At 46.4% G+C, this 10,289-nt stretch overlaps 1 non-coding gene across 1 annotated transcript; it reads right to left on the bottom strand.

The window, feature by feature from the left end:
• Nucleotides 1–2,454: 2,454 nt before the first annotated feature.
• Nucleotides 2,455–2,528, bottom strand: trnan-guu (transfer RNA asparagine (anticodon GUU)). The gene has a single exon. It is a non-coding gene; the product is annotated as a tRNA-Asn (tRNA).
• Nucleotides 2,529–10,289: the final 7,761 nt, after the last annotated feature.

The following is a 10,289-nucleotide window of genomic DNA, read 5'->3' on the forward strand; positions in this document are numbered from 1 at the left end:
TAGAACCTTAGTTAGGCCACACTTGGAGTATAGTGTTCAATTCTGGTCGCCACACTACCAGAAGGATGTGGAGGCTTTAGAGAGGGTGCAGAAGAGATTTACCAGAATGTTGCCTGGTATGGAGGGCATAAGCTATAAGGAGCGATTGAATAAACTCGGTTTGTTCTCACTGGAACGAAGGAGGTTGAGGGGCGACCTGATAGAGGTATACAAAATTATGAGGGGCATAGACAGAGTGGATAGTCAGAGGCTTTTCCCCAGGGTAGAGGGGTCAATTACTAGGGGGCATAGGTTTAAGGTGAGAGGGGCAAAGTTTAGAGTAGATGTACGAGGCAAGTTTTTTACGCAGAGGGTAGTGGGTGCCTGGAACTCACTACCGGAGGAGGTAGTGGAGGCAGGGACGATAGGGACATTTAAGGGGCATCTTGACAAATATATGAATAGGATGGGAATAGAAGGATACGGACCCAGGAAGTGTAGAAGATTGTAGTTTAGTCGGGCAGTATGGTCGGCACGGGCTTGGAGGGCCGAAGGGCCTGTTCCTGTGCTGTACATTTCTTTGTTCTTTGTTTGTTCTTTGTCCCACTGCCCTGTAGGTGTCACTGTTTTGCAGGGAGTAGGGAACCGTGTCCTATCCAACATCTGTCCCTCGCACACGATCGCAAGAATAGATTCTCTCCTCATTATAGTGGTGCAGTTTGTGGAAGCTGTTCCGTTTCTTGCGACAGTAAATGCACTTCCTATCTGCGTGGTTCTCACCCCCAGAGCACAACAATGTATGCAGTGTGGAAAGATTGGTCACGCTAAGTTGTCCCAAATTTCGCATTTTAAAAGAAGCATGGACACAATTTCAAATGGACTTCCATGTCTGAAAAGCACTTTGGGGTGGGGGTGGTGCTGGAAGGCGGCGTATTAATTCGAAGATTTCATTCCTTCTCATTTCCAAACCCCGTTTGTTGACCCCACTGCTCAGGGTATGATGTCCTTGAAGCCATAAAATCCATGTTCCTCATAGTTGAAAACACTTCAAACATATCTCCCCTTGGTTTCCTGCAGAATAATTTCTCGTAGTTCATCCTGATATGACTATTGCTCAGCAGGACAGCCAAATATTCTCCACTCATCGTTTAACTTATTTTTATTTCGGTTTGCATCTTGTTCCGCGCCCATCCATCGCGATCAGGCCGTTGCCATTGTCGTTCCGTGACTCTGAGCAGATTTTTCGTTCAGGGGCCTGAGAGGAGCTTGTCATGTTTAAAGTGCGGTAATTCATTGTACATGAGGGGGATCAAACAAACTAGCCTCACACTCGGAAAGAAGAGCTTTATGCGCTCACAAAGCAGCAACTGTGAGATGAACAAAGCTGTATGGTAAAAGACACAGTTTGAGCGGCGACTCAGCCGGGGGAATCGCGAGCATGGGTTCAACAAGCAGCCTTAAAATGGACCTGCGCCCAACGTGGTGCTCGAACACACGACCCCGAAATTAAGAGACTCATGTTCTACCGAGTGAGGGAGCCGGAAACATTAAGGATTTCAAATTACATCAAACATCGCAGTGACATAACTGGCTGATTGCAGCGAATGTGAAGAAACATGCCTCCCAGAAGCCCATGGGTTCAAACCTCTCCACTCAATTATCAATAGCATTATTCACAGCTTCCGAACCAAAGCGCACCTCCTTGAAACTATTGTGACCCAGTTTCCACACGAATTATTCCACGTGTTTAACATTTTCTCGTTTTGTGTCAGCATTTTCAGACGAAACTATCTTTAACAGTCGCCAGAAAGTGAATTGTAATCCTGATAGAGAAAAACGTTAAACCCGTTCTGTACCGATAATTCCAAGGGGATAATTTTCAGATTTACAGAAGTGGACTTTCTGCAAAATGAAAGAATTTAACGGTGAGAAATTATAGAATTTGAGTGTCAAATTTATTGGTGGCCTAGTTACACTCACTCAGGTTCGAATGTGCAGCTCAGAGGTTCAGTGAGTGGGCTGTATTAGACCGTCCTGATCGTGGGCCTGTGCTCAGTGTAATGGGATGCTTGTCCCGGATTGTCGTATGTTGTGTCCCAGGGATGAGCAGTTGCCCACTGATTGAAGCTGCAGTTGGCACGCTCTGATTCCAGCGGATGAATGGACATTACAGAGGCGGAATATTGCTGTTATTCTGATTTTCCCAGTCACACAGTGCAGTGGAGGACGAGGGATCTATTGAGTTGTTCATTCTAACTGAACCAAACTCTGTTCAGTTGTCAAAACTGTTCAATGTGGTCTGATTCCTGTGTCGTGCAATTTGCAATTTGTTGTCAAACAATCAGTTACTTCTGTGTGAACTCACTGTAACACAGTGCAGCTGATACAGTTTTTGCGATTGGTTCTTAGTTCCAATGTCCCAAATGCTGTTCTGGAAAAGGGAGACAAGCAAAAAGAATAAGCAGGAGCAAACCACGTCCCTGGGTGGTCTCAAACCACCAACCGTTCGGTTAACAGCGGAACGCGCTAACCAATTGCGCCACAGAGACTAAGACATGAGCGTTCCTCAAGCTAACTTAAACGAGGGTGTTAGTCACTGATAGCTTCACATTGCGACTCGCGGAATGGCAATTATTCCCATCAGGTTTCCTTTTCCAAAATAAATAGTGGGGCAGTCATTTTGGACACATGGGTTCAGTCTGATCATTCCCACTGCAGACGCATGTATGCGAGCGGGCACAAGCTCTCCTGCAACCGCTGCCATCCATTTGGGGACTTTATGATGTCCCATCTCATTGCTCAGACTTTTAATTACAAATCTGACAGACAAAAATGGAATCCACAGAGAAGTAGAGTGGCAGGCACTGGCGGAGGTCGTGTCCCATGTTTGAGATTTAAACCTGTGGTCCCACTGCCCTGTAGGTGTCACTGTTTTGCAGGGAGCAGGGAACCGTGTCCTATCCAACTTCTGTCCCTCGAACACGATAGCACGAATAGATTCTCTCCTCATTGTTGTGGTGCAGTTTGTGGAAGCTGTTCCGTTTCTGGCGACAGTGAATGCACTTCCTATCTGCGTGGTTCTCACCCCCAGAGCACAACACTGTATGCAATGTGGAAAGATTGGTCACGCTAAGTTGCCCCTGATTTCGAATTTTAAAAGAAGCATGGAAACCACTTTTAATTGACATCCATGTCTGAAAAGCACTTTGGGATGGCGGTGGTGCTGGAAAGCGATGTATTAATTCGAAGATTTCATGCTTTCTCATTTCCAAACCCGGTTTATTGATCCCTCTGCACAGGGTATGATGTCCTTGATAACCATTCAATCCCTGTTCCTCATTGTTGTATACACTTCAAACAAATCTCCTCTTGGATTCCTGCAGAATAATTTCTCGCAGCTGATCCTGATATGACTATTGCTCAGCAGCACAGCCAACTTTCTTCACTCATCGTTTAATGTTTTTTTGTTTCGGTTTGCATCTGGTTAAGCGTGCATCCATCGCAATCAGGCAGTTGCCATTCTCCTTCCGTGACTCTATGCAGACTTTCTTCGTTCATGGGCTTGAGTGGAGCTTGTCATTTTTAAAGTGCGGTAATTCATTGTACATGAGGGGGATCAAACAAACTCGCCTCATACTCGGAAAGAAAAGCTTTATGCGGTCACAAAGCAGCAACTGTGAGATGAACAACGCTGTACGGAAAAATACACAGTTTGAGCGGCGACTCAGCGGGAGCAACCGCGAGCATGGGTTCAACAATGCAAGCAGCATAAAAATGCAACGGCGCCCAACGCGGTGCTCGAACCCACGATCCCAGAAATTAACAGACTCATGCTCTACAGACTGAGCTAGTCGGGTACATTAAGAATGTGAAATTACATCTAATATCGCAGTGACATAACTGGCTGATTGCAGCGAATGTGAAGAAACTTGGCTCCCAGAAGCCCATAGGTTCAAACCTTTCCTCTCAATTATCAATAACATTCTTCACAGCTTCCGAACTAAAGCGCACCTCCTTGAAACTATTGTGACCCACTTTGCACACGATTTATTCCACGAGTTTAACATTTTCTCGCTTTGTGTCAGCATTTTCAAACGAAACTATCTTTAACAGTCGCCAGAAAGTGAATTGCAATCCTGACAGATAAAAACGTTAAACCCGTTCTGTATCGATAATTCCATGGGGATAATTTTCAGATTTACAGCCGTGTACTTTTTCCGAAATGAAATTATTTTACGGTGACAAGATATAGAATGTTAGTGCCAAATTTATTGCTGGCCTAGTTACACCCACTCAGGTTCGAATGAGCAGCTCGGAGGTTGAGTGAGTGGCTGTATTAGACCATCGTGATCGTGGGCCTGTGCTCAGTGTAATGGGAGGCTTGTCCCGGGTTGTAGTATTTTGTGTCCCAGGTATGAGCAGTAACCCGCTGATTGAAGCTGCAGTTGGCACGCTCTGATGCCAGCGGATGAATGGACATTACAGAGGTGGAATATTGCTGCTGTTCTGATTTTGCCAGTCACAAAGTGCAGTCGAGTACGAGGGATTAATTGAGTTGTTCATTCTAACTGAACAAACTCTGTTCAGTTGTCAAAACTGTTCAATGTGGTCTGATTCCTACGTCGTTCACTTTGCAATTTGTTGTCAAACAATCAGTTACTTCTGTGTGAAGTCACTGTAACACAGTGCAGTTGATACCGTTTTTTCGATTAGTTCTTGGTTACAATGTCCCAAATGCTGTTCTGGAAAAGAGAGACAAAGCAAAAAGAAAAAGTGGGAACAAACGGCGTCACTGGGTGGTTTCGAACCACCAACCGTTATGGTGCAACGGCTGAACGCGCTAACCAATTGCGCCATAAATTATTCAAGCGAGCGTAAACGAGGGTGTCAGTGACTGATATCTTCTCATTGCGACTAGCGGAATGACAAGTATTCCATCAGGTTTCCTTTTCCAAAATAAATAGTGGGACAGTCATTTTGGACACATGGGTTCAGTCTGATCATTCGCACTGCAGACGCATGTAAGCCAGCGGGCACAAGCTCTCCTGCAACTGCTGCCATCCATATGGGGACGTCATGATATTAAGCTCATTGCTCAGACTTTGAATTGCAAACCTGACAGAAAAACAGGTTAACCACAGTGAAGTAGAGTGTTATGCACTGGCGGAGGTGTCGTCCCTTGTTTTAGATTTGAATCAGTTGTCCCTCTGCACTGTAGGTGGCACAGTTTTGCAGGGAGCAGGGGACCGTGTCCTGTCCAATACCTATCCCCCGATCAAGATCGCAAGAACAGATTCTCTGCTCGTCATAATGGTGCAGTTTGCGGAAGTTGCTCCGTTTCTTGTGACAGTGAATCCACTTCCTATCTACGTGGTTCTCACCCCCTGAACACAACGATGTGTGCAGTGTAGAAAGCTTGGTCACGCTAAGCTGCCCCTGAATTTGAATTTTAAAAGAAACAGTGAAACCAGTTCAAATGGACCTCCTTGGCTGAAAAGCACGTTGGGATGGCGTTGGTGCTGGAAGTCGCAGTATAAATGTGAAGATTTCATTCTTTCTAATTCTACAATGCGGGTTATTGGTCTCTCTGCTCAGGGAAAGATGTCCCTCGTAACCATTCTATCCCTGTGCCGCATCGTTCTATACACTTCAAACAAGAGCAACCCCTTGGTTTCCTATCCAACAATTGTTCGCAACTCATCCTGATATGAAGAATGCTCAGGAGGATAGCCAAATATACTCCCCTCATCATTTGATGCGTTTTTTTTTTTGGTTTGCGTCGTGTTACGCGTGGACCCATCGCAATGACTAAGTGCCCATTGTCGTTCCGTGTCTGTGAGCAGATTTGTTCGGTTCAGCTGCTTGAGTGGAGCCTGTCATTTTTAAAGTGCGGTCGTTCATTGTACATGAGGCGGCTCAAACAAACTCGCCTCACACTCGGGAAGAAGAGCATTTTGTGCTCACAAAGCAGCAACTGTGAGATGAACAATGCTGGATGGAGACTGACACAGTTTGAACGGCTTCACCGCCGGAGGAATCGCGAGCATGGGTTCAACAACGCAAGCAGCATTAAAATGGAACAGCGCCGAACGTAGGGCTCGAAACCACCACCCTGAAATTAAGAGTCTCATGCTCTGCCGACTGAGCTTGCCGGGCACATTGATAAGATCAAATTTCAGCCATTATCGCAGTCACAAAATTGCCTGATTGCAGCGAATCCGAATTCACTTGCCTCCCAGAAGCCGATAGGTCCAAACGTTTCCACTCAATTATCAATAACATCATTCACAGCTTCCGAACTAAAGCACACCGCCTTGCATCTATTGTGACCCAGTTTCCTCACAAATTATTCCACGATTTTATCATTTTCTTCTTTCTTGTTCGCATTTTCAAACGGAATTATCTTTAACAGACGCCAGAAAGTGAATTGCAAACCTGACAGACCAAAATGGCAAACCAATCGCTATCCCAATAATTTTATGGTGATAATTTTCGGATTGACAACAGTCAATGTTCTACCAAATGAAAGAATTTTACGGTGAGAAGATATGGAAAGTTAGTGTCAAATTTATTTGTGACCCACACACACACTCAGATTGTGTATAGTTGCTCGGAGGTTCAGTGTGCGGGATATTTTCTACCTTCGTGATGCTGGGCCTGTGCTCGGTGTATTGGGAGGCTTGTCCCGCGTTGGAGTATCTTGTGCCCCAGGGATGAGCAGTAACCCCCTGATTGAAGCTGCAGTTGCCGCGCTCTGCTGCCGGCAGATAATTGGACAGTACAGAGGTTGAATATTGCTGCTATTATGATTATCTCTGTCATACAGTGCAGATGAGGACCAGGGATACATTCAGGGGTTATTTATAACTGAACCATATCTGTTTAGTTTTCAAATGTGTTCAATATAGTTCTGTGATAGGTCTAAATATCAAAGTCGTCTGATTCGTACTTCGTGCAATTGGCAATGAGTTGTCAAATAATCAGTTACTTCTGTGTGAAATCACTGTAAAACAGTGCAGGTGATACAGTCTTTGAGATATGTTATTGCTTTCAATCAATGTCCGAACGCGCTAACCAATTGCGCCAAAGACACTGGGATATGAATTTGAGACCAGCTATCGTAAACGAGGGCGTCAGTGAGTGACAGCTTCAGCACAGCTATCCAGGTTCATGCGCCCAAGCATGGTGGATGGCGCTGGCTGGTACCTTCTTTCTGGGGCCAGGGTGTCCGATGCCCTGTCTGTGCTCCACAGCGTCCAGGGTGGGAGGGGGGGGGGGGGGGGGTCGGGGAGTCTCCAGCTCGGCGTCCATAAATCGTTGAGCTGTTCTTCTCGCTGCCATCTTGGTGGCTGGGATGTTGTTTGTGGGGAGTAAAGTGTGTATTTGAGGTTGCAGCTTGTCAGCCTCCTGAGTTTCAATCGCGAATCTGGCGAATCCCACACTGTTTCTCATAGGAACCAATTGTGTTCCACGTGGCCCTTAAGTCGCTGAATCCATCCCAGGATGTCCCAGTTCTCCACCCTGGGGGGGCTGGTTTAGCACAGGGCTAAATCGCTGGCTTTGAAAGCTGACCAAGGCAGGCCAGCAGCACGGTTCAATTCCCGTACCAGCCTCCCCGAACAGGCGCCGGAATGTCGCGACTCAGGGCTTTTCACAGTAACTTCATTTGAAGCCTACTTGTGACAATAAGCGATTTTCATTTCCTTTCAATGTGAACAGGCAGCCGGATTCTCCGCCAGGGCAGGATTTGTGGAGTTCTATGGCAACAGAACAAGCGCCACTCCTGGAGCGATTCAACAACGGGCTAGCAGCGGTGCCAGGTGGAAGACACTCGATTCTAATGAGAAACGGTTGGACGATTAGTGGGGTCCAGGATTAACACACAAAAGGGTAACAAGCTGCATTGTCATATACATACCATCCCAGCCAGCAAGACGCATGGCCCCAAGTTTAACTGACGCGGCACTGGAGACACTGAAGACCCCGTACAGGAGAAGCAGACGACTCTGCAGCCCGGGGCATGAAGGAGGCTACTAGGCGCTGCCATTAGTCGGACCTACTTGCATATGGCAGAGATGGTGATTGCCGTTGTAACACCGTCCGGACTGGCTCGCAGTGCCAGGGGAAAATGCACGACCTCCGCAGGGTGGACAGGGTGAGGAGGCAGCACTGCTCCCCGAGTAGCAACACCCGTCCCACCACGTATGCCAATCAGCTCCACCCGGAGGGCGGCCAAACCCACATCCAGCACAACATGCTGACACCCATACCGGCCACCATGGCCAGATGCTCTGGCCACTGAAGCCACCAGCTACCCATTATCTGTGCTTCATACGTAGTGTTGAATCCCAAGTTTCTTTACCCGTCAGTCTGGCCTCAATAAAAGGCGAGATGTATTTGCAGGTACAGCATTAGTTATTTTATTTAGCTTGCAAGCTTGATTCATTTCACAGAAACATAGGACACATCCAGTCTCCTACATCCAGGAAAGCGAATGAACAAAGAGACAAAGGGATCTCTGCAAATCAATTCAAATGGTATCAAGTTTGACATACTCGACGCCCATAGGTCATCCTATATCCCTCCTGACCTGTTTGATCTATTCTGATTGGCTCACTTCCAATCCCTTCCTCTGGCCCCTATTACCCAGCATCCTTTCCTCCTGCTTTGGTGGACACACCTCTTCCTGCTTTTCCATGCGGTCTGAAATCCTTTGTCTGTGAACTCACCAGAATTAGACTGGCCTACCTCTACATTACATTAACTAATATCTCTAAAGTAACTATTTTATATCACATTCGTCAGTAGGACTGTCAAACACTGTGGATTTTCAGTGTCTCTTCTCATCCACCCGCCCCTAACAGCCCCCGAGCTGCGACGAGGACCATACCGACATGGCTGGAAGCCCCCTTTCCGCATCCCAGGACAGACCGGAGCTTGAGTCCGGGGATAGCGCAGATTTCCAGTCACGACTCTCTCCAACACTTTCCACCATCCCAGAGACACTCACCTCGGCAGGGCATATTGGTGAAGAGGCCCCGAGGGCACTATCTTTTGCACACAAAATACATGCTCCGGTACAGCAGGTGGTGGTTGGAACTCTCGAGTAGGGTCGGAGGGCGTGCCGGCCACAGAGACTAGCTACAGTCCAGACAGTTTTTGGGATTCTGGAATGGACGATAGTGGAGATGCAGTAGCAAACCCAGGGCTAGGACTGCTAAACATTGAAACCTGGATAAATTCTGGAAAAAGGTAAAATGAAATTGGAAAATATACAAAATAATGTCAGTAGGACAATCAGAGGAGCAAAGAGTAACAACAGAACTCGCAGAATAATAATAATAATAACATTGTTGCTTCACAGCGACAGCATCCCATGTTAGATTTCCGGCTTAGGTCACTGTCTGTGCAGAGTCTGCACGTTCTCCCTGTGTCTGCGTGCGTTTCCTCTGGGTGGTCTGATTTCCTCCCACATGTCCTGAGAATCGCGCTTGTTAGGTAAGTTCGACGTTCTGGATTCTCCCTCCGAGAACCTGAACAGGCGCCGGAATGTGGCGAATAAAGTTTCTTCAAAGTAACTTCATTGCAGTGTTAATGTAAGCCTACTTGTGACAATAATAAAGATTATTATTCTTATTATGTGTAGTTGCAGCGTGAATGTGTAGATTTACATGGATAATTACAACATGTAATTTAGTATTGGGAAGGAAAATCGGATATTAATGGTAGAACGAATCATGCTGGAACGGAATTGAATTCCATTGTTACATTGTTGCACCTCGTTACATGTGTGTGTGTACACGTGTGCGCGTGTGTGATGACATCATTTACTCTGGTGTCACGATTTTCATTGCAAGTGAATACCATACCTGTGTGCATTCGAGTGGCAGAATTGCCTAGAGGCGCATGTTGAGACAAGATTAGGGCGGTGCTTGGAGGAGATTGAAAGAAATAGAAGGGCAGTATATTTTAATGGAGACATGACTTTAAATCGAGCTAAAGGAAACGTTTCAAACTAGTACACTGCGCTATGGATTTCTTTTAAATTTCGACCAGATAACCCCGGTCTTTATGGCACCCGAGAGATCGGAGGGTACGATTGTTTGGCAAGTGGCCAATGGATTGGCCAAGGGCAGTATTCTGCCCTGCAACAGACAATGATTTGGTCCTGCCAGGTGGGGTTTTCAGAGTCCAGAAAGGAGATTCTGGACTCCGAAAGGATAGAAACGGTTTTGCGTGCTCTCTCTTTCCTCTTTGCCTCTCATTTCCTTTCAAATGTTCGCAGCTAGTTCTTGCTGTGAGTCTACAAA

The sequence above is a fragment of the Scyliorhinus torazame genome, chromosome 5 (assembly GCF_047496885.1).
Source record: "Scyliorhinus torazame isolate Kashiwa2021f chromosome 5, sScyTor2.1, whole genome shotgun sequence".
In the NCBI taxonomy this organism is placed as follows: Eukaryota; Metazoa; Chordata; class Chondrichthyes; order Carcharhiniformes; family Scyliorhinidae; genus Scyliorhinus; species Scyliorhinus torazame.